The 22725-nt window shown below is 41.7% G+C and overlaps 1 protein-coding gene across 2 annotated transcripts in view; it reads right to left on the bottom strand.

Moving 5' to 3' along the window:
• Nucleotides 1–22725, bottom strand: part of Cped1 (cadherin like and PC-esterase domain containing 1) — a 279514-nt gene that overhangs the window by 140335 nt on the left and 116454 nt on the right. The window lies entirely within an intron of this gene.

Here is a 22725-nt window from a genome sequence, read left to right as displayed (position 1 = left end):
CATCTGATTGTCCTGCATCGTGGGGCTGCAGGAATGGGCGGATAGTGCACTCACCTTTCCCTGGGGAACAAGGAGGCCTAGCAACAACTAGGCTCAAGAAGCCTAGCAACTGGAGGCTCAAAGAAGCCAGCAGGCTTAGTCCTGTACCACAGAAACACAAGGTACACAATATATAAATATATATTTCTTGCTTACATCTCCCTAGAGTGAAAGGATATGCATTTCCCCCCTAGTGACTTTTAATAAAACCTTTGAAATATAGAAGCTTACGATTGTTTGAGAGGATTTTTGAGATAAGGAAATTTAATCCCAGAGCTAGAGAGAAAGCTGGAAGATGAACCAATATTAGTTTTTCTTAAAGTAATATCTTTGGATAACTTAGAAACTTTGGCAGAATACTAATATATTTAGAATCTAGGCTTGCGTGCTATACCTTACTAATACCAACCCCAACAATTTCTTTTAGTACTACTGTGAATGAGAGAGATTTTGTCATCCCTGATTGAAGAGTACTAATTTTTAATTTTAATGTTTTAAACATTTTACTTAATATAATAAATAATATCATATTATTTAAAATATTAATATTTTAAAATTTTAATATTTAAGTATTAGTATTTGCATTAAGCATATGGAAAGATGGGTAACCCTGTTACTGGAGAAAACGTCAAAACTACAGCAAAGCAAGTCCTCACACCTGTTTAGTATGATTATTTTCTGATCGTTATCTTAAAAAGCACACATAGTAACAGATATCAGGAAAGATGTGAAGGAATTATGGTCCTCAGACTCTGAAATTGGAATGTAAAGAGGTTATTTCTCAAAAGCCAAGAATAACACATTTATCATTTGGCCCAGCAGTTGCAGGGAGTCTATCAGGAGGCTTGCAAGTCACACCCCAGAAAGAGATGTCTGCACTTGTACTCATAGCAGGGGTAGATTCAGTCGCCCAAGAGTGGAAGCAACCAATAAACTTAGACAATTGAGGGGACCGGAATAAGTGCTCTCTAGAGACGCAGATATTGTCCAGCCCTAAGTAAGAAAGAAAGTCTGCAACACACTACAATGGTGATGAACCTTGATGACATTATATGAGAAAGAACTCAGTCACATAAGCCATAGACCCTCTCACTATGAGACATCAAATGTGTAGGAACAGAATGGTGCTTAGCAGAGGATGAGGGAAAGGGGAACAGGAAGTTGTTATGTAATGGGTCATGTAGAATTTCTGGGTTTCTCAAAGCTCCGGAGATCGGTTGGGCAATAATGTACGTATTGTTAATGCTAGTAAACTGGACTCAAAAAACAGTTGATATAGTGTATCTTACCTTACTGTGAAAATTAACACAGAGAAAAAAAAATTCAAGTCTCTGACATTTTCTGGCCTCTCTCTTGTCAATAGTGAGGCTTTAATGTTCGCTAATTTGTGCCAGCAAAGTCCAAAAGACTGTGACTTGGTTTTAGTAGTCAGGACTTATCAAAACAAAATGAAACCAAACAAAAAATAATTCTTCCCTTGTTCCATGTTCCTACAAACAATGCAAACACTATTCATCTCTGCTGTGGGTCCTCACCATCTCTTTATCTCTGGGCAGGCCTGCCCTGGGCTTGTGTGTGTGTGTGTGTGTGTGTGTGTGTGTGTGTGTGTGTGGACCAGGGTATGAAGCAGTACACAGAAAGCTTAAATGTTGGAAAGAATGATCCAGAAGAGAAAACAAATGAGGTAACACATAGTTTATGGCATGAGGGTTTCGGGTGTCTGTCAACACCCAGAAGGACAAAACAAAACAAAATAAAAAACCTCTTAAGGGTCGCACTCAACTTACCACTGGTAGAGTTGAACACACTCAATTAAATATACAGAACCCAAGCTTCCTGGCTCTTAGTCCAAACTGAAGTGGGAATAAAGATGCATCAGACATACTTTTAATGCAGCTGGAATTGAAGCTTATTGTTCTTGGTGGAGATAATTATTTTGACATTTAGAGACTCAGCAGGGATCTCTGAATTTTACCCAACCGGTTTGTTTCACAGAGTCCTGAAAATGTATCTAAAGTAATTCAAATATTTCAGAATTTTACAATGATATATTTCGTATATAAAAATCTTTTTGATTGTTCTATAATTCTCAACTAAAACATGTCTGTACACCGACATTTTGAAATCTCAGTAATCACATGACTCTAAGCTATAAGATGAAAACAAAAACTCAAATATATTTTCCTAAGAGTTCTGATGTAGTCATTGATCATACACAACTTAGGACAAGAGAAGCATATCATAAATCTTAAATAATTTCTGTTCTAAAAAGTAAAATCATATTGGAAATGCATCTTTCAGATGAGTAATTTTTATTGAAATAGCTCATATGTATAAAAGCACGTTTCTCATTATTAAAACAATATAAATTCAGCATCAATACTAATAATATTTTAACAGAAAAATGGATGAAGCTTTATCACATAACTACACAGATACATAGGGAAGACTTTACTTACAGCAAAGTGGCCCAATACTTAAATTTTCCACAAGGTCTATTAAAAAGAATCTAGTGAGCCGGGCGATGGTGGCGCACGCCTTTAATCCCAGCACTCGGGAGGCAGAGGTAGGCGGATCTCTGTGAGTTCGAGACCAGCCTGGTCTACAGAGCTAGTTCCAGGACAGCCTCCAAAGCCACAGAGAAACCCTGTCTCGAAAAACCAAAAAAAAAAAAAAAAAAAAGAATCTAGTGTTGAGTATGGTGGTATATGCCTTCAGTCTGCAGTCAGGAGGCAGGGGCTGGCAGATCTCTGTGAGTTCATGACCAGCATGGTCTACCTAGCATGTTATAGCATGTTTCAGTCCAGCTAAAGCTGCACAGTGAGACCCTGCCTCAACAAACAAAACATGACAAAACAACCACAAGAACAAAAACAAAAACCCAATATGAAACAGAAAACATGGGGACTTATCATAAGATACGAGTTTTTTGGTAGGAACAAATAACTGAAGTGGTTTCTGGTGTCATGGTCAGTGTCTTGTAGGGTGGGAGTAAAGGTTAATAATGACGTCACCTTGACAGGGTGATGTCACACATTTGCTGCATTAAGTTACAAGAAGTGAGAAAATCCACTTTAACTGTCAGACCAAACAAAAATAAGAAGTAGGCTGAGCGCCAACAGTCACTGTTCTTTGCTTTCTGACTGTGGAGACTATGACCTGCCCCTCCTTCCTATTCCTGCCATCACATCTTCTCTGACAATGGACCTCATCCCTCAACTGTGAGCTCAAACAAACCCTTTCTTCCTTAAGCTGCTTCTGGCAGGAATTTTGACGAGGCAATAATACCTGAACCTGATATAAGGTGTGTGTGTGTGAGAGAGAGAGAGAGAGAGACAGAGACAGAGACAGAGAGAGACAGAGACAGAGAGAGCTGAAACAGTTTACCTGAACTAAAAGGAGCTCACCAACTCCAGCCAGACAGGGAAGGAACCAGCATAGAACCAAACTAGTCCCTATGAATGTGGGTGCCAGTTGTATGGTTGGGGCAGACTGTGTGGCCACTGGCAGCGAGACCAGGATTTATCCCTACTGCTTGTATTGGCTTTTTGAAAACCCATTCCCTTTGGATGGATGCCTTGCTCAGCCTAGATATAGGGAGGGCCTTGGACTTTCCCCAAAGCAATGTGCCTTACTCTCTCTGAGGAGTGGATGGAGGGTGGTGTGGGGGGTTAGGTGAAGGTAATGGAAGGAGGGGAGGGAGTAGAAACTGGGGTGGGTATGTAAAATGAAAAACAGATAGTTTGTTCTCTTTTTAAAATAAAATACAAAGTGCTTATACCAGGAATAAGAACCTGTCTCCGAGGTACCTTCTTAGGCCGATCAAGCTTTTAACAGGTATATATGTGGTATCCAATGTACTAGAAATTTTTGGAAGTTCTCCTCCATGTGGCTGTGGAACTCTGGAGGAGGAGTCCTTATATGTCCCCAAGGGCAGCTGACACAGGGCTTGAAGATAAGGGCTCTGGATGTGGCTGCCCTGAGGAAGTTATCTGCTCCTTACTGCAGTAGTAGGTCAGGCGAAGAAGCAAAGAGCAAGCGAGGCTGAAGAAAAGACAAGAGTTGGGAGAAAATACAATATTTCAGAATAGAATTAAGGAAAAGAACAAAAAGGTTTTGAGAAAGGGAGACTGGTGACAGCTAGAGATCTAGGCTATGATTGATTTGTCTTTCCTGTGTTACTTGACCACGATTCCACTAAGCATTGACCACCGCGCACTAACCTTGGCCACACCGACTACAGGACAGAGACTGCACTTCCCATTCCCTACTGTTCTTGTATTCCTACACTGGAAGTACTCAGAGAAGGGCTCCTACTACCCTGTTTTATAGAAGAGGAAACTTGGGGTTGAGAATTCACGTCATGAGCTGAAAGCCCAAGAAACAAGGGTCACCAACCAACACCGTGTAACAGCACACCTGCTGGGCTGCAAAGCTCAGGTGTGACTTCCGCCCTTATACTGTTCCCTGACGTGGGCAGACCCTGGGAAACAGATGGCTTGAAACTACCAGACTTTTCAGGCACGTGCCTTTACAACCACATTTCTGAAATATCAGTTCAACTATTTGAGTAGTGCCTACACCCTAATCACTTTTGGGGGAAAAAAAAAATTTTTAGCCACTTAAATTGCCTGGATCAAGAGGAAAAAAAAAAATCTCTTGCTAAATCAAAGGATTTAAGAATGTAAAAATTCTCATCATATGTTTTAGTTGGTTGAAAAAAATGGTTCACTTTAAGGTAAACTGTGGGAAAATTGAATTAGGTTAATTTAAATTAGGATGCTTTTGCACATTCTTTGGAATTAAATTAAAAGCTTAAATACTAGGGTAAGTTCTATGCTCCCAGTGACATGAAAAATTTTATTCGTTCCTATTTCTCAGTAACCTGAAGCTTTCATGCACATGCTAAGCTTGGAAAATCAGGATACAGATTCTGAGCGACTGAAGCAGTTTCACAGTTAAACATCTTGAATTCTCCCCCAAGAATGGGAGCGAACCGGAGAGAAGCAGAGTCCAGGAACACAAAGGGCCGTGAAAAGCATAAAAATTGAGTTATTTGCTTTGAATGGCAAAACCTTGATTGCATTATATTCAACCTTCTCAGAGAACTGCCAGGTTTTCTTTATTATTCCTTCCTCACCTTCTCTGCGGGAAATAAAGGAGCAGAGAGACCTAACAAGAGCGAAAGCTGTAAAGGTTCTATCATTGAACTCTCTAGATATAGAGCTACTCATTTTCTTTACATAAATGCCATTGTTCTAGCAGGTCACATGCTCTCCACTTACATTAGAATATAAGCCTTCTTTAAGCTGCAGCAAGCTCCAAGAACTCATTTGCAAACTTTTCATCTTTTATTATCATACGTTGATACTTAATATAGGTAACCGATATTATTTGTGACAAGCGGTAAAAAAAAAATTGCAAATAGGATACGTTAGAAAGATTCCTATTTCAAAGTGAGGGAGATTGTTCAGTGGCAACCGCTATGATTCCTGTATCTGCTGTGCAAGTCTTTAGGTCTAAATCAAGATGACTGGTGCCCACTTAAAAACTGTGTATGGGATGTATTTCTGCGACCCTGGCACTAGGGGGACAGAGACAGGCAGTCCCTGAAGCCCACTGACCAAACAGCTTACAGGAATCAGTGAGCACCAGGTTCAAATGAGAAAAGTTTTCTCAAAATGTAAGGAGGAAATCCAATCCAGGAAGATCTGTGGCCTCTGCATATCTGTGCACACATGGGTGTCTACATGCATTTATGCACATACGCATAAACATGCTTATATGCCATACCCACATGCAAGATTGCTATGTCATGACCAAAAACGTAAGGAAGTGAAAAGGAATATATATATATATATATATATATATATATATATATATATATATATACACACACACACACACACACACACACACACACACTTTGGATATTTAATGCAGATGATCAACTTAGCTCTTATCAAGTCTAATGGTCAAGCAAAAAAGAAAGGGATTTATATTCATTCTAGAAATAGATATAACAGCTCTGTAGGCTGGAAAGAAGGCCAGGTGGTAAAGAGAGGGCACTACTTCTGTAGAGGGCCAGTTCAGTTCCCAGCCCCCATGCCTTTGTAGCTCACGACTACCTGTAGCTCCAGATCCAGGGGATTGGGATGCCTCTGTCCTCTGAGAGTACGTGCACTTACGCACACACTCATGCACAGACACAAAACTTAAAACAATGAAAATAAAAGATAATGGGTTCTCGTGGTACAGCAAAGCGAACGATACAGCAGTAGCCCTGACCGAAGGGCTGCAGTGTGGAGGTGTTGAATCCACGCTGGCTCCATCACTTTCCTCTGCCGTTTCCTTAGGCACCTCTTATGCCAGCTACAACTCTCTCACAGAAACAAAATTCAGTATTTTACACGTGCTATTTGAAATGAACATTGAATTATTATTCACAATCTAAAAGCCGACAGCTAAGAGTCTGGTCAAACGCAATGCTATCTAGCCCAAACTGATGGTTTTTTTTTTTTTTTAATGTGTGCTGTGCTGCCGATTGACTACTGATTCTGACAACGCATATTGTCTTTTCCATGTCTATCGAGTCATCTCTGCGGAACTGAACGTGAATCAGATCTTTCCTCAGCTTATAGAGGAGAGGAGCCCCCAGGAGTTACAGTGTAACCCTTTAGGTGAAAACAAAAGAGTTTTTAAACATTAAAATTTTTTTAAACATTTTTTTTTAAATCCATAAAACCCAAGTGGATACGCCATTGTCAGTCTTTTGACAGCAGCGGGCAAAGGCTTTCTATTTGCGTGGGGTTGAACTAATTGGAATTGTCGGCCATCTGACTTCCAGAAACCGCTCCCTGTGTGCTCTGGTAGCACTGTAGATGGAGCAACAACATAAAAACATTTGAAAAGAATCAGAGAAGAATCCTTCTAGGTTTCTCAGGGTTTTTTTTTTTTTTTTGTCCCCGAAACTTGGAAGCTGTTCCACCCACACTTCTCTGACTGAAATGTTTTCACTCAGCTCTCCTGCACTGACTTGGTAGGAGTGCTACTTGTGTGGAGAGCAAACTTGAGCAGCGTGCTTGCCTCGGGCGCTGACATGCTTTCTGAAAGGACTGTAAACGGTTGCTGAGTGCCTCAGGTTGCCAAGGGGTAATTAAGACAGTTCTAGTCACTGAAGATTGGAATCCTAATCCTAACTGACGTTTATTACCAGGCTCCTCGCCACAGAATCATGCATCTTCATTTCCGCATCCTTAGATGAACCCTTCCCAGGTGTGTCAAAATTTCTGATAGAACAATTTAAGCGAACACGTTCAGTACTGTGTAGAGTGACAGCTGTTTTGTATTTTATATTCCTCAAGGCTCGAAATTTTCGGGTTTTAACCCTTAAAACATCTTATCTGGTCTAGAAATCCCGCTCTTCATTTTGTCCTCTCTCGCTCCCAAGCCCCTCCCTACTTCTTTCCTTAGATTTCCTTTGCTGTAACAAAATACCAGAGAGGGGCTAGAGAGATGGCTCAGAGGTTAAGAGTAATGTTTGCTCTTCCAAAAGTCCTGAGTTCAATTCCCTGCAACCACATGGTGGCTCACAAGCATTTGTAATGAGATCTGGTGCCCTCTTCTGGCCTGCAGGCAGACATGCAGACAGAATACTGAGAATACTGTATGCATAATAAAAAAAAATACCCGAGAAAATTACCTTCAAAGAAGAAAGTATGTCGTCTGTCCATTAGGGAGAAGTGCGTCTTGGTAAGAAGCCTGTGGTGGAGTACAACTCCTGGCACTTGAGAAGCAGCAAGGGGGCAGGGGCTAGGAACAAGAGATCACCCCCAAGTGTGTGCCCCAGGTGCTCTTCTTCCTTTACTTAGGCTTTCCTTCCCTTCACTAAAGAATGACTTCCTCCTCTTTCCTCCAGTCTCGTCCATTCTGAAGTCTACCCGACTTTCCCCAGGCTGAGCCGTTCACTACTGTTGGTTGCTATGCCAGCATCTGAGTCCTTTATTGCATTGTGTGCTGTATTACAGTTATTTAGAAACACATATTTCTCTGCCACTGCAGATAGCGTTTCTCTTATGAGCCTCTTCTACGGTGCCAGCACAAATTAGTCTCCCTTTGAACAGTTTTGGAACATAAGTGAGCTGAATTAATCAGGGGAGATAGTGGGGAGATTCAACACTGCCCTTTCTTTGAGTCGGTTTTGACCATGATCAAACGTAACTATCGCATGCAAGTCTGAAGAATGGATTCGATGTCCTAATTCCCCACCAATGTTTATGAGGAAATCAGTTTTCTGTCTCTTAAATGATGAAAGTATACAACCACTAGAAAAGCAGCCTTTTCTCATAGAGAAGCCATTAGAAAGAAATATCCTCTCCCTCTTCTCTCAGGATCTCTTGTGTCTAATTTAAATATTTCTCTATTCTCATATTTGGGCTTTATCTTGTCAATCCTCATGATAAAATGCCCTAATATGCAAACACAAAACTCCTCACTTCCCATGATTTCTGTCACAAATACTGATGACACCGCATAAGAAAATGTACTTTCTTACAGTTCTGGGAGCCAAAGCCTGCAACTGAGGTTGTCCCCAGGGCCATGTTTCCTGCTAAAAGTTTAGGAGACAACCCATCCCTTTCCTCTCCAGCTCCTAGTTGTTGCTGACATTCCTGTGAGTACAAAGTTCTAATCTCTTGCTCAGTTTTGTAATTTTCCCCCTCTATAAGTCAGTTCCTCTCATAGCAACCAGCCCCTCTGACTTTGTCCTGTGATCTCATCCTCTACTTGATCTGGGGCCAGCTGGGAAATCCAGGATGGTCTTCACTTGGTGATTTGAATGATAATGGCCCCAGAAGGCTCATGGGTTTGAATTATTGGTCCCTAGTTGGTAAAACTATATTGCAGGACATTTGATCACACTGTGAACCCTGAGACTGCACTTTTTACTGGAAAAATCTGTTTCTAGTCATGGTGTGGTTCAGTTCTAGTACACACCTTTAATCCAAGAGCTTTCTGCTAGGATACTGTAAACAGGTTACATAAAGTAAACCAGAGGTCAAGAGGCGGAGCAAGTAACCAGTTGCCAGGAAGTGAACAGGGAGGAAACACAGAGTAAGAGAAATCAGGAGGATGAATAGAGAGATGGACAAGAAGTAGAAGGGAGGGACATTCAGTTTGAGGTTTTGGTTTGAGATTGCATAGGAATAGAAGTTTGGGGGGGACATCAGCTGAGGAGGAAGGTCAGCTGGGCGCATTCTCTGCCTCTCTCAGCTAACAGGCTTTCACCCCAGGATCTGACCCTTGACTCTTTATTGCTAAAATCGAACAATTGAGATTTTCCTAAAAAAAAATGACAGGGCTGTTTGGGGAAGGATTAGGAGATGAGGCCTTGTTGAAACCTCACTAGTGTTGAGGTTTCAAAATCCCACGCCTGGCCCTCCCTACTGCTGCTTGTGGATAAGATGTCAGCTCTGAGCCGCTGCTCCAGTACCATGTCTCCCCACTATGATGGTTATGGGCCCACTCTCTGAAACTGTACGCAAGCGCCCAATTAAAGACTTTCTTTTCTAAGCAGCCATGGTCATAGCGTGCCTTCGGAGCAATAGAACAATAACTGAGACATTGACTTAGTACATCTCCTAAGATACTTTGTCTAAATGATGTCAAACTCATGGCTGTAGGTGTTGGGCCATGGTATATTTTTGAGGATGCATGTGTAGGGGAGTAACAAGCATTCAATTTGCTATAAAAACTAAAATCTTAAAAAGAACTTGGCCTTGAAGGGCTATTCTCTTGCTGTTCCTGAGAAGCTGGGCACTTCTAGATAAAAATACACTGAGTATCCTGATAGTTGATGGGGGACACTGAACAAAGTTTTTTGTCCCCTTACTCTGCCCATCCCCTTGGTTCCCTTCCTTTTCTCAATATTCCCCCTTTCCACTGCAGAGATACAGGTACATTTATTCACAATAGCCAAGAAACATAACTCAGATGACCACCCACAGATGGATGGGACAGGAAATTGGCACAAGTACACAGTAGATTTTTTCAGTTGTGAAGAAAAACCAAAACATGACACTTGCAGGGAAATGAACAGAATCAGAAATCACTATGTCAAGGGAAAATAAGCCAAATTCAAAAGGACAAAAGCTATGTTTTCTCATCTAGTGATGTGAGATTTCAGTGTGTCTCTGGGGGCATGGATAGCACAGGCGATGAAACTCGGAAGGGAGCATAAGAAAAGAGATCGCAGGGAGCTAATAGAGCACCCACGCCTATTTCATCTCGTGCCCCCTCCATTAGGTCTCTCAGTAGGTAAACGCCATCATAGCTCACATGATTGGGAGAAGTCCTCCTCGAGCAAGCCCCTTTTTATCTTCTTTCTCATCCCGACACCCGATTCTTGTTTCTGCCTCTGAAAGGTGTCCTCTCCATCAGACACCCTCTCAACCACTAAACTTCCCAGCATCCTATCTGACCGGCTTGTGAGTGGTTTCTCTGCCTCCACTCAGCACCCTGGATAGTCTATTCAACACAGGGCAGCAATGCGCATGTAAAGAGGCGCAAATGTGGTGGGCCCTGTGCACTGCTGGTTCCCAGAGTGGGGGAGGGGCTGAATCCTTCCCTCGCCTGTGAGACCTGTGTGACTCTATTCTTGCCCCTTCCTCTAGTCTCCTCTCTGCAGCTTCCATGTGCACTCCCGGAACTTGCACAGAATGTGCAAACTCACTCCTACCTGGAGATTCAGGAATTGTCACTGAGCTGGAAATGTTTTACCTGCAAATTTTACAAGACATTCGGCTCCAACAGTTCATATGCCATATGCCACTAAGGAAGTGTGGGGGCCAGCCATGATAGGCTAAATATGGGCAGGTCACCCAAAGGAAGTTCTTTACTTCCAACCATTATCACCTGACAGAGTAGAATTCAGTCATTGATAAATTTAATAAAAGGCCCGAGTCTCAGTAATTTATCCTGAAGCAATACCTGGTTGCAGAAAAACCACAAACTGAGATTACCTAGCACCATCCCAAAACAGACCATTCAAAGGAAATGCCTAGTATTCCACCTGCTATAGATAGGACCACCTGCCAGCATACACTCACCAGGACACCCGTAGTAGACAAAAGTCAGCCAATCAGGGGTCCTGAACCTCAGAGACCCTTCACCCCTACCTTTACTGCTATAAAACCCTATTCTAACTGAGCTCAGGGCTCTCCAGTTATTTCAATACGTTGGACTTGCGGAGACACCAAGTTTTCAAACTTGATTAAAATAAAGGCTCTCTGCTTTTACATACAGGACTCAGTTTCCTTGTTGGCTTTTGTGGGGATTTTGCAGATTTGGGCATAATAAAAAGATCATTTTAGCTCTCATATAGTGGGTAAGGCAATTACTATTTTCTCCCCATCTGTTCATTTCATTCTTAGCATTACCAAAAAAATCTGTAATTGTATTCATTTGCTTACGTATAATTATTTTTAAATTTCTGTCTACCAATATGTGCAAGAATAAATTCAACAAAAGCAGAGACTTTATTCTCTGTCGCTGGTGCCTTGCCTAATGTGTAGTCCATAGAATATCCCAGTAAATATCTCAAAAGGGATTTTAAAAAACTCACTGAATCCTTATTAAAAATATTATTATTTTATATATCTTTAAACTGTTAATGGGGCTGAAATACATACACATAAAGTCAGCATTCTACCCTACATCCCTTCACAGTTCTGTAGAGTTAGTGCTTCAGGATTTTTGTCTATCCTGCATACCCAATCCCACAGCTCTCAAACTAGTGATACATTTTTCCTCTTTTGAGCCAGACTGCAATCAAGTATTTGTTTATTATTCATTCTGAAAGGAGTCATCACTGGCCTATTCATATTTTAAGTCACATTTTTTTACCTTCACAGTAAGGTAAGATGAAATGTGTTTCCTTAGCATAATGTTTTTCTTCGGTGACCTCTGCGTTTAGATAATGATTGGCTCTGGAACTTGAATACAGAATCTTCCCAGGGATGAACCAGGAACCAAACACTGGGAGGACTCCTCCTACTTTTCCAATCTACCTGAAAAAAAGGTTCTAGCGGAGGGGACACAAATGGGCACACGTGGTGAGGGTCGCAGGAATGCCTTCTCTTTGCAGTCTCTTTCCCCCAAATTGAAGGATGTGTTTCACAGAGATTGTTAGAGCTGATTGCACAGGCTTGAGGATGGAGAGAGAGGACATCTGTGTGACACAGAGGGCAGGGTGAGGTGGACCGATCAGGATGGCTTCCTTTCATGCTGATGCCTACGGAGAGATAATTAGCCCAGCAAGGAAATGTGCATTCGTATTGCCATTGGTAAAGAGCACATCTCTGACCATGTGTGCAGAATCCTGAGAGATAACCCATCCCTGCTTTGAGTGCTAGGAGAAAAAAGACATGCTCATTTACATAAACCAAAGGCATTCAGGCTAGCAGAGCATCTAAGACTCGAACTGAAATCAGCGGAAGCATCACGAAAGGACAGAAATAGCAGTCTCACACACTGAGTCCAAAAGCCGTTACCAGCCCCACTTACAAAAGCTTTGTGTGCTACAAAGCATCCGTAAGTGGAAAAAAAATGTCCAATGACTGACAATTTCTGTAATCATCTTAAATAATTTTGTGGCCTAGGCAACTTAAATTGCACAAATAAATCAGCATCTGTGCTTAACAATATAGCCGCCCTACCACAATAACTGTGAACAATCAAATAATATCTTAGCAATATGGTCCTACCACAACACCTACAGACAACTGAATAACGCCTCAACAATATAGCCGCCCCACTGCAACAACTCCAAACAATCGAACCACACCTTAACCACACACACAGTAAGTATGTGTGACTCACTAAGAGAAAAGGCCAAACTTTGCCGCCTAGGCGCTGGTGACTGTTACTGAATTCTTCTCTCCTATAAAACATCCAACCACAGTTTCCCCTCCCTTCGCTCCTTCCTGTCCCCCACACCAACAGATCCATGCCTCCTCCTATTGCACTTTTAATCTTTTCCTTTCTACAGTAGACAGCCCAGAGTACTGATGCAACACCAGAAGAGACCACTTGGGGGCAATATAGTAATTTTTTTGTCTTCTGTAACTATGCCAGTTTCCTTGGTGACAAAAGATAACCATGTTTTCCAAATTTGAAACCACATTTTAATACATGGAAGGGAAACGGCTGTATTTCATTTTAAGCTTACAATGCATAAATCACAACAGACAAATGCAAGTCAGGTTTTCTCCTGAAGGGAACAAAAGTCTGACTTCCTTGAGCAGTTTTCCCTGCTTGGCACAGTTGAAGGTATTTTATTTTTAAAATTTATCATAGCCTCAGAGACAGATAGCAAGGAGTAAGGAAATTGTTAATAGAAATGTTCAAAAAAAAAAGGACAAACGCATGCTAAGCTTCAAATGTACTAATGAAAATATATTTTGTTTATATACCCTAAGTTAAAATGGAAAGCTGTTTTGCCTTCTCCTCTGAGGAAGGTTTCTGTAAGGAGCACTAAAACAATCAGCTTGGGTGGGCTGCTTGTGTGTTCACACATCACTTTGTAAAGGATTTCTCTTTCTTTTCTTTTCTTTTTTTTTTTTTTTTTTTTTTTTTTTGCTGCTACTGAATCTTTTTGAAAGTTACATGGATGACAACCCTATTCCAACCATTTCTCTCCCTGTGTCGGCTGAATTTTGTCTGTTGCATCAAATCCTAAGGATTTGCTTTCTATTTAAACGAAGAATACATAAAATTCTCTTCCTTTAGGGGCTTCAAATGTGTTTAGCAAGAAAATCTTTCTGTTTTGCTTTTCTCACCTCCTTCTTTAGTGATATTAGTTGATTTTTTTTGACATGTCTTAATCTTAATCCCATCAGTGGCGGCAATTTAACCACACAATGACAGGAAGCTGAGCCCAACTTTGCTGTCAAACTGCAGGGATGGACATTTATAATTACATGTCTAAACTTTCCAGATGCCAACACAGAAATGGGAAACTTTAGGACACTTGCAGAGCGCACTGCCTCAATTCCTGGGTCCGTTAACCAAAGGTCCTCCTTAGCGATCCTTACTCAATGGAAGAGGAGAGTGAAGAAGGAATCGGAATCCTCGCTCATCCATCACCGAACGTCTTCCTCAGCTAGCCAGTTAGGGTTTCTGTTTCTGGTTTTGCTCATTTGTTTTGGTTGGTTGTGTTTGTTTGTTTGGTTTTTGGTTTCTTTCTTTCTTTGGTTTTTCAAGACAGAATTTCCGCGTGAAACAGTCTTGGCTGTCCTGGAACTTGCTCTGTAAACCAGGCTGGCCTCGAACTCACAGAAATCCACCTGACTCTACGTCACGAGGGCTGGGATTAAAGGTGTGAGCCACCACTGCCTGGCGCCTGTTAAGTTTTTAAATGAACCATGACTGGAAAGAGTAGGGAAGGCACAATAAGAGGCTGATCAAGGCACCAAGTTCTAGGAAGCAACGGGAACCTTGTGTTGGTGGTGGTGGGTAGCTATAGCACAGCGCTGTGGCCACAGATACCCCACAACGACTGCACACTTGAAAGGCAAGAGGGCAAGATTCTGAGCCAAGGATGGCGACTCACATCTGCCTGCAACACTTGCCTTTGGAGGAAGATTCAGGAAACCTGCCTCAAGGTCCAGGCCAGACAACCTCAGAAGAGACACTGACTCAAAGAACAAAACAAAGTTTAAGCACAGGCTTTAAATATTTCTGTCATAAAAATTGCGACTGTTTGAGAAGATGGTTATGTTTAATTTTCTTTATCCGTTACACAGTATTCACATCTATCAGAGCATTGCATGGCACCCTGGGAGTGTGCACAGTTTTCAAGTTTTTGTGTCAGGTAAAAATAAATTTAAGATAGCAATAAGACATCATAAGATTGTTCAGAAATCAAAACATTGTTGTCCTCTATGGACGCCTCGAAGGCTCTGGAACATTGTTTATATTGGGGCTTTTCTTTTATGCGAAGGTCGGCTTATCTTATACATGTATGGCCGTGGAAGCACAGCTGAAATCAGAATGGCATTACTGTGCCAGAAAGAGGAAGGAGCTACACAGAGAAACTGTCTAAGAGCCTCTGAGAAGTCCACAGGCTCTTTGTATCTTAGGACTGCCATTAAGAAGATCTTCCCATAGGAAACCCCTCAATCTTGGACTAGAGCTCTGAGCCATAATTGACTTTTCCTTATAACTTACCTGCTCTATGATGTTAACAACAATGGAAAACACACTAAGACCTTATGAGTTCATTATACTTTCATATATCTATCAGTTTATGACATTCATTGTGAAGAGAAAATATGTGGAAATTAATAAAGTCCTGTAAATTAACCACACTGTTTTGTTGTGATCGAATCAACTATTAAACCACGTTCTTCGAAACCACAGGTTCTGGGGTTACTCTTACTTCTGCATTCACGGTTCTATTCCTGTGACCGAGCACCATGACCAAGGCAACTTACAGAAGGAGAAGTTTATTTGGGCTTAGGGTTTCAGAGGGAGAAGAGGCCATCACCATAATGGTGAGGAAATGCGACAGCAAACAGGTGTGGCAGCTGGGACAGCAAGCTGGGAGCAGCTAGCTTCCACCACAAGCAGGCAGTAGAGAGTGGGCTAGGAATGGAGCCTGGTTTCTGAAACCTCAAGCCCAACCCCTCGTGCAATAGAGGCATACTTCCTCCAGCAAAGCCACACCTCCAAAACCTATCCAAACACCAGCACCAATTAGGGACCGACTTCCAAATACCTCAGTCTATGGAAGCCATCTCTTTCAAATCACCACAGTATCAATAGACATCATAAATTCAAATGATGGAAAACCATTACTAAAACATTAATAAACATGGTACATCGTGTGAGTCTCTCAGACACAGACTCATGGCCTGTGTTTCTAAAGTTGAGGGTCATAAGCTAAAATTATCACATTCGACTGAAAAAATAAACCATGATTAATGCATCATTTTCTTCCCATTCAGGATTACAATTTAAGATCAATGTTAAGAATTAATGAGCCTTCAAGATTATCTGACAAATCCTTTGTGGAACGAGGTTGGAAATGAATGGATGCATGAATTGCTTTTGAGAAGATAAAATTACCACCAACAGCATCAACTATTTTGATCAACTATTCATGTACTTTAAAATCAGATGCAGTTATAAGCCAATTAGTTTTTCTCTAGCAAACACACATTGGAAATAATAATAATAGCATCACTGTGAACTGATTAGATAAGTGTTTTGTGGTTATTGGTTATTTTCTTCTTGAACATCATTCCTACTTACTCCGTGTTGATTATCTATGGTTCCCACTTACAGAAAACCAGACTTGGCACGAACACCGGATGCATTTTAAAGGGAATCTGAGCAGGAATGGACTAAGTAATACACCAGCTCGTTTTACAAACTACCGGGACCAGACTTTTCTTCATGTTCTTCCTATTGATGACATAAGTCGCTCAGGCCTCCTGAAGGACCAGATGCTCAGTGAAAACCTTTTCCAAGGTCTACTCCACAGCCTGCAGTTCCACACATAAAAATGAGCATCAGAGAAGAACTCTTGTTAAGGTTGAAACCGTAGAGTAGCTTTATCACTGCTTCCCGAGACGTTCCTCATTTTCACCCAGGGATCACACTAGCTGTCGTCCCTGACATTATCCAAAGCCCTGCATAAAAATGATGACAAAGGAGGCTAGCTCCCGTCCTGCATGTGTGTCGTATTTCTAAGTTCAAGAAGGAAAAGGGGACCTATGCATTTTTTCTGAAAGGGGACCTTGTAAATGACAGTGGTCCCTTCTTAGCTAAGTTCTGGGCTTTTCCTCTGTGCACACTTCGCGGAGTTCACTGATACCCAAGGGAACTGCAGGTAGGCGACATGGAAGGAAGGTCCCCCAAAGTGGGGGGTCAGTAACTGAAAGTGAGGGAGTTGGCAGTTGCTTGCTCTGACTTTGCTTTCCATTGATGATTCTTACTTGAGAAATGTCCGCATCCTTCAGATTTTGCCCTTTAAATCAAAGTGTCCAGGAATCTAGACGAGGACAGCAGTCTCTTGCACTTACTGGAAACAACTTTCCAGCCATTTGCCCATATAATTCATACCTTTGCAAAGTAGAGTGGCTGGCCTTAGGGCAGATAGGGTAAAGTAGACTCAAGCGATTCCCTCACACATTCAAAAAATTTCAAATGAACTTTAATTCAATTCCACGAAGATGAATGTACCAAAAGATGATTATATGTGAGGACTATCTCCACATAAATTTGTACTTGACACCTAGCTTGTCAAATAAATTTATATCTGATATCAAATATTTGATACCTGGTCAATGACTTCATGTAGGTTATGTTTCAACTGGACAAAAGTAAGGCTCTGACAAGCCGCCTGCCTGGAGGCACAAATCACTTCAGCAATACGTTTTCATCAAAAGCGCCAGCTACAATCACAGGTGTGAAGAATCTTCTACCCTCATAAAAAAAGGTACAGACATCAGAGATTCCTCTCTGCTGGTTAACTTCTGATTCTGTGATTTACAGGCAATAAAGGGATAACTCATGACTTTTTACTCTAAGAGCCAACTCTAAATTTATGACATTTCTCACAGTTAATCTACGTGATTTGTGTGTGAAGACAGCCGTGGACTCACCTAACTAAAAATTCCAGTTAGAAAGTCAGAGAAAAGGCTGGAAGTTGTGAAGGGAGGGAGTAAGATCTTTTCTAAATAAACTGTGGCATAATGTTGAACTTATTGTATTCAAGACAATAATAATGTCTTAACAATGACATGTCAGGTTATTTGCATTCTCATGAAAGGACACAGTGATCAAGTGCTGTATTCGCCATTAGTCTCCACATTTTTCTACATACCTCTTTGTGAGGGAACATTCCCAGAAAGAGTTAACATTTCACTTAAATTTTAAAATATTTTCACCCTAAAGTGACTTTTTAAAGCTCGGGCTATAAGCTTTATTATATTTCTCAAGTTTGCATGTCTTGGTATTTTCCATCTGCTCCCAGAGTGTTCACAGATAAAGCATCTCAGCAACAGGCCTAATTGGAAATAAATGAGCTCATACTCCTAGCCCTTATTGCTTTTTGTACTTCCTTTAGCTGCCAGCATGTTCTATACATGGCCACTGATAACCACTTTAGTGGGTTCACCTCACTGAACAGTGAATAAACCACTGCTGAGTTAACTAATTCAGCCTCCTAATATAGAACCCAGTGCATGAACATGCATGCGCGCGCACACACACACACACATGCACGCAGGCACACACATGCGCACACACACATGCACACATACGCATGCATGCACATACATGCACGCATGTGCACACACTCATGCACACACTCATGCACACACACATGCAGTCACACACACATGCACACATGTGCACAAGCACACAAGTCTTGTGGAATTTAAGGACAGTGTTTAGCAGCATGCTGATATAACATAGTTAGTCTTAAGTGAGTCTGTTTATGTTTTGTCCTCCGCATTGGCATCAGGAGGTTTCTGTGTATATTTATACATATGAAAATACCAGAAGAACGTACTATTTTACAGAACGGCAAACTGATTAGCCACATGAAAAAGATCTTTTGTTGTGAAACTTAAGTACTTCAGTTGAAGGGCACATAAACACCGCCCTTGTTTTCTGAACTCTGCATCATCAAACATAATGTTGACCTACTAACGGAACAATGTCCTCTACATGTTAGCTCAGGAAGCCCTTCTACCTCACCTTAGCAGCAGATCAAGGTTTCTTAGGAGTAATCAGGCGAGGTCTTAAAAAGATAAATCCCAAGAAGAGATTGAAACTGACAGGAGTTGCATGCTCTCCTGTGGTACAACCGTGGTTCACCTCCATCCCAAGGGCATGACAAAAAAAATAAAAAAATGGAAAAGTAGTGAATAAAGCCCAAAAATGTAGGGGAAACCGACTGCTATGGGCTCAGCTCCAGGGAAAGCATAAATAAGACTATTACAGAAAACTCATTATCTCTGGGGCCATTTTCACTGCAGTAGGTGGAGTGGTTCTTCCATTAGCCAAAAAAAGAAGGGGGGGGGGATGCCTTTAACATTACCAGAATACTTAAGATCTTGGTTTTCCTTTCAAGATAGTAAACTAGGGTAGATAAAACAAGGCAGAGGCGTGGGTTTAGCAACAGAAGAACAAAATTCAAAAGCCTGTGCAGAAGGCATTCTGAAAGCAATTTTGAATTGGTAGGGGCTGTCATGGCTATGGACAGGAAAGAGTGAATATTCCAGAGGGACTTGCCTGTGCATGAGGAAGTTGCTGGAGGCCACATAAGAGGATCATTTAAACTTTACATTTTAAAGGGAAGAACTCAGAGTTTCCTCCTGCCTCTTCTCTGTGTATTTCCCTCATGCTGCTGTTCCTCCCTTCTGAAGGATGCTGAGCGCAGGCCCAGGACTGAAAGATGATGTCCTGCTCAAGTGAGTAGTTGCGATGTGGGGGATTTCCAGCCATATGTGACTCTCTGACTCATTTACTCTCAAACCTCAACCTTCACTGCCTTAGTTACTGCTCTACTGTTGTGAAGAGACACCCTGATCAAGGCAGTTTATAAAGAAAGGCGCTTAATTTGGGGCTTGCTTACAGTTTCAGAGGGTGAGTCCATGGTCATCACGCATGTGAGAAGCCCAACTGCCTCAACAAAACACAGCAAGGCGAATAATGAGGACCATCTAGTAAAACTGTAATTGGATATAACTATGACTAACATACTCCAGGAAATCATCAAAGATGGAAGCAAAATGAAATTTAGAAGAAAATCCCCAACTGTAATAAGAGGAAATGCAGTAAGAAATGAACGGAGGTAAAACTCAGGGGCTCCAGCATGTGCCATACATATACAATCGGAAGATAAGACTAATCTGTCCTGGAAACAAATGCTTCCGGAAAGCACATGAAGAGACAGAAGATCTGAGAAAGTGTATACAGTAAGAACAGATGGCTGTCAATAGCTCAGCAGGCAATGGCACTGGCCACCAAGCCTGGTAACTTGTGTTTGACCCCTGAGACCCACTGTGGAAGGAAACTATTGACTCATGAAAGTTTTCTTTGACCTTTACAAGTACGTCATGGCCTGTGGGTCCAGTCACCCACGGACATGCACACTTTCATCATCACCACCATCATATCATCATCATCATCATGATCATCATCATTAAATTACAGGACAAAGGAAATGGCTCAGCAGATAAAAGCACTGCACAGAATTGGCAATCTGAGTTCTATCCCTTGAGCACATATAAAGGTAGAAGGGGAGAACCAACTCCTGAAAGTTGTCCTCTGAGCTCTGTTGAATGGGCTGGCATGAGCATGATCACACACTCATGCATCTGGGTAGCACCCATGTGCATACACACACACACACACACACACACACACACGTCAAAAAAGGCAGAAACAGAAAGATCAAAATTTAGCCAGTAGAAAAAGGAGGGAAAAGAAGTCAGTGAGAAAAACATTTCAGGAATCATTGGACAATATCTTGGCATGGTGGAGGCACCTGCAGTCCTAACTTTCTAGATGTTGATGCAGGAGGATCACAAGCTAGATGGAGATTCAGTCTTAAAAACAAATAGGTAAACAGACATCAGGATGAGAAAATAAACATGACCGCATGCATTAAACTAGTGGCAACCACTGTACATTACATATATTAAGAACAATAACTTTCAAAGTTACAGAATGTTTGAGCCTTTAAATGAAAAATGGGAAATGTGGTTTTAGTGAAATAAAAGGAAACTATACTAAGCGAGAAGATAGAAGGGGAAAATCCTCCAAAGCCGCTGGTGTGTGCTAGGGTTACAATGCTCATCTTCTGCCCTCTGAAATGTGAACTCTTGGATCCCAGGCCTTTGACTCCAGACAGAATAACACTAACAGAAAGTCAGTAGATCGCCCTGGTCTGTGCTTTTAAATATGTGTTGAATCTAGGAATAGTAACTTGCTACATGATTCATAACATGTAACATAACTGGAGACTATGATTCTCATCTGTCTAGGCCCATCTTCCACTAGTGGGTTAAATCACATGAAGTTGTAAAATTTTGTTTAGGTTCAAATGAGTAGAAATCGGCAGGTGCATTTAATTTAGATCAATGGAAAAGGAATGGGAATAACGGGGGCAGCGACGGCATGAGCAGCTGCTGGAAAGACTTGCAGGAGGCAGGCTGGAATAAGCCAGCTTGACGCTTCCTTTCAAGATTCGCAGAAAACCACGGACATTTATAGACTTGAGTTCGGATGACTATTTTAACGTGAAAAGAAGCAAGTTTAAGGACTTGGGCCGTCAGTTCTGCAGCCTTAGAATATGAACTACCTCCGTGGCTACAGAATACCTACATCTGTTCCCAGGTCAGTGAGGTTTTCAGTGCCATATATAAGTGAACAATTAACGTGTATTCATCACACTTCCCAGAGTTCAGAGCGCAACTGATATAAAGCAAAATTGGGAAAAGAAGTCACCCAGTCACTTTTGGACCTCATTGCATTGAGCATTCGCCTGGTTTCTTCCCAATTTCTCCTGTCAGCACTCTGAGCAATGATTTCCTGGGAAATCAAAGTTTCCTTAAATTCTATCCAATGTCTTCTCAGAAAACTTATTTTGAACCAAGTGAACCTGAGCTACCTCTTTTTTTTTTTAAAAAAAAACAACTTTCTTTGTATTTATTCTTTTCTATCTCCCTCTCCCACCAAAATAAAACAAAATAAAAATTAAGAGAAAGAAGGGCAGGGAGGACGAAGTGGAACATTTCGTCAGGGAGCTACAGTGAGTCACTCGGTAAAACCCTTTTCCTGTGCATTTTCACAAAGCAAACGTTCATCGTAAAGAATCACTGGGCTGGATGGAGGCCCCTGGTCTCTGCTACACCACTGACCCTGGGCTCTCACTGGGATTCTTCCTCGATATCCTGATATCCTGCTGCTACCCCGTGTCGTGCAGCTCCTCTAGCCCTGGGTCCGCAGGACTGAACCCCCTCACCCTGACTGCAGCTCTGGCAGATCACGATGGGGTGGAGTTGGGCTGGGCCAACTCATAACCCTGATTCTGGGTCTGGGTGTCCCAGGGTTGGTCTGCCCGCCAGCTCTAACCACCAGGTTGGGCTCTTCCGCATGCCTGGGCTATCTCTTGGAACATCACTTTTGAGGCATGGTGAGCTCTTCCTGCAAACTCCCTCATCATCTTTGATACCAACGCTTGCAATACTGTGCAAGCTTGGGGGCTTTTCTTCCCACCCAGCAGATTCGAGTCAGTATTGACTGACGTACAAAACACTCATTGAGGAAGCAGAATGTGGAAACACAAAATTATATTTCCATTTGTTACACTGACTGGTATTTTTTTTTTCTTAAATAAATGCAAAGTCAGAAAAACAGAAAACAGACAAAACTAGCTGGTTAACAGGTCAAAAACTGTACTAAAATGGTGGGTTGAAGAAAGAAAAAAACAGGACGTGGCCTTTATGATCCGTAGTAAATTAAGCTATTTCCAGCTTAGTTTTGATCCTCCACGTATTAAATGGAAATCTCTGTTTGCAGCAATAAAAGAGATGCAATCTTTGTTCAAGGGGATTTGATAGCCATAAAGGTCAGGGAACGGCAGCCCTACCCATTTTACTTCTCTTCGGC

The sequence above is a fragment of the Microtus oregoni genome, unplaced genomic scaffold (genome assembly GCF_018167655.1).
Source record: "Microtus oregoni isolate MIOR12 unplaced genomic scaffold, Mior012 000026F_ref0000081, whole genome shotgun sequence".
Lineage (NCBI taxonomy): Eukaryota > Metazoa > Chordata > Mammalia > Rodentia > Cricetidae > Microtus > Microtus oregoni.
Note: the sequence above shows the minus strand (reverse complement) of the source record. Positions and strands in the feature narration are given on the sequence as shown.